We start from the raw sequence: 2,500 nt of genomic DNA, 5'->3' as shown, positions 1-2,500 counted from the left end.
ATTACCAATATAGTGAGGCCAAGAAGGTTGCCCTAGCAGCAGCCCAGCTGACGGACAATGCTCTTTCGTGGTGGGATCGAGACGTTGCCAAGTCCGGGCCAGTGTGGAGAGCGCGTAATTGGACCGAGATGCGGACCAAGCTTCGCGCGAGGTACATTCCATCTTACTACCAGCGTGATGTGCTAAAACGTTTTCGTAAACTTACGCAGGGAACTAAGACTGTGGAGGAGTACTTTGAGGAGTTCGAGGCTCTTAGGAATAAGCTTGAGACCGACGAGCCCGAGGAGACAATGATGTCCCAATTCCTGGAAGGGCTGCAAGACCGCATTGCCCGCAAGGTGGAGAGACAACACTATGAAGACTTCAACGATCTATTGCACTTTGCTACGCAAGCCGAGCAGCACATCAAGCGCAAGACGGCCAGTACCAGCCGCAGCAAACCTGCTTGGACTCAACCGGGTTCAAAGCAAGGCGACAAGGGCAAGACGATTGAGATTGAGAGCCGATTCAAGACAAACCCGGCTGAATCGTCCAATGCATCTAAGCCGGAGCAGGGTAAGACTCAAGCCCAAAATTTGCGTACTCGTGACATCATTTGTTATAAGTGTCAGGGCAAGGGCCACTATGCTCGGGATTGTCCAAACAAACGAGTGATGGTCCTAAAGGGGGATGGCGAGTATGAATCCCAAGATGAGGCAGAGGCCGCGGCAGCGATCTCTGATGAGGAAGTAACCGACTACCCGGAGACAGGCGAGCTGCTAGTGACCCGGAGAGCCCTTAGCACCCTCTTTGACCCAGAGACCATCCAGCGGGAGAACATCTTCCACACCAGATGTAGTGTTGATCACAAGGTATGTAGTTTGATCATAGATGGCGGATCTTGTACTAACGTGGCTAGCAAGTATCTTGTTGATAAGCTAGGGTTGATCAAAACTGCCCATCCTCGACCATACCGTCTCAAATGGCTCAATGATGAGACTGAGCTCAAGATTGCCGAACAAGTTGTTGTGTCCTTCAGTATTGGCAAGTACCACGACCAGGTCAAGTGTGATGTTGTGCCCATGCAAGCCGGCCATATACTTCTCGGAAGGCCATGGCAGTTTGACAAGGAGACACTTCACCATGGCCGCACCAACATCTACAGTTTCGTCCACAACAACAAGAAGCACAGCCTAGCACCTCTCAGCCCTCAAGAAGTTCATGATATGCAGAAGGCAATGACGCAGTCCGGCCAGGTAAGTAACACTAACCTTTACATGACTTCTGGACAAGTGCTTAAATCATTACAACGTGAGACACAGGTGCTACTAATGATCTTTAAGGAAGGTTGTTTTGCAGGTTTAGAAGCTCCTGAAGTACCGGACGTAGTACAAGACCTCATGGGACGTTACAAGGATGTCTTCCCTGACGAGATCCCTGCCGGTTTGCCCCCTATCCGTGGCATAGAACATCAGATCGATCTTGTACCCGGCGCGCCACTACCAAACCGAGCCGCTTACCGTGTCAACCCTGAGGAAGCTAAGGAGCTGGAACGGCAGGTCCAAGATCTCATGGACAAAGGCTACATCCGCGAGAGCCTTAGCCCCTGTGCAGTCCCGGTCCTACTAGTGCCTAAGAAAGATGGGTCATGGCGCATGTGTGTGGACTGCCGAGCCATCAACAACATAACCATCAAATATCGGTACCCTATACCTAGATTAGATGATATGTTGGATGAACTGAGTGGGTCTGTTGTGTTTTCTAAGATTGATCTCAGGAGTGGATACCATCAAGTCCGCATGAAGGAAGGAGATGAGTGGAAAACCGCCTTCAAGACCAAGCAAGGTCTATACGAGTGGCTGGTGATGCCGTTTGGCCTTACCAACGCCCCTAGCACCTTCATGAGACTCATGAATGAGGTCCTCCGACCTTACATTGGTAAATTCGTGGTTGTATACTTTGATGATATCTTGATTTACAGCAGGTCTTTAACTGAACACATGGGACACCTAGAACAGGTTTTGAAAGCCTTAAGGCAAGAAGGCCTTTATGCTAACCTTAAGAAATGTGTATTCTGCACTGATCAATTGGTATTTTTAGGCTTTGTTGTGAGTTCACAGGGACTGAAGGTTGATGAAGAGAAGATCAAGGCGATACAAGACTGGCCGACTCCAACCACGATCGGACATATCCGCAGCTTCCATGGACTGGCCAGTTTCTATCGACGATTTGTGAAGGACTTCAGTACCATTGCCGCCCCAATGACCTCCGTGATCAAGAAGAATGTAACCTTTGCTTGGGGCCCTGCCCAAGAGGAGTCTTTCAACAGGCTTAAATATAGCTTGACACATGCACCGGTTCTAACTCTTCCTAACTTTGATAAACCTTTTGAGATTGAGTGTGATGCTTCAGGGACAGGAATAGGAGCCGTGCTGACCCAAGGAGGACGGCCAGTGGCCTTTTTCAGTGAGAAATTGAGTGGAGCCGCCCTCAATTACCCCACCTATGATAAAGAGCTATA

This window comes from Brassica napus, unplaced genomic scaffold, assembly GCF_020379485.1.
Source record: "Brassica napus cultivar Da-Ae unplaced genomic scaffold, Da-Ae ScsIHWf_1093;HRSCAF=1557, whole genome shotgun sequence".
Taxonomy (NCBI): Eukaryota; Viridiplantae; Streptophyta; class Magnoliopsida; order Brassicales; family Brassicaceae; genus Brassica; species Brassica napus.
The sequence above is the reverse complement of the archived record's forward strand: the minus strand, read 5'-3'. Positions refer to the sequence as shown.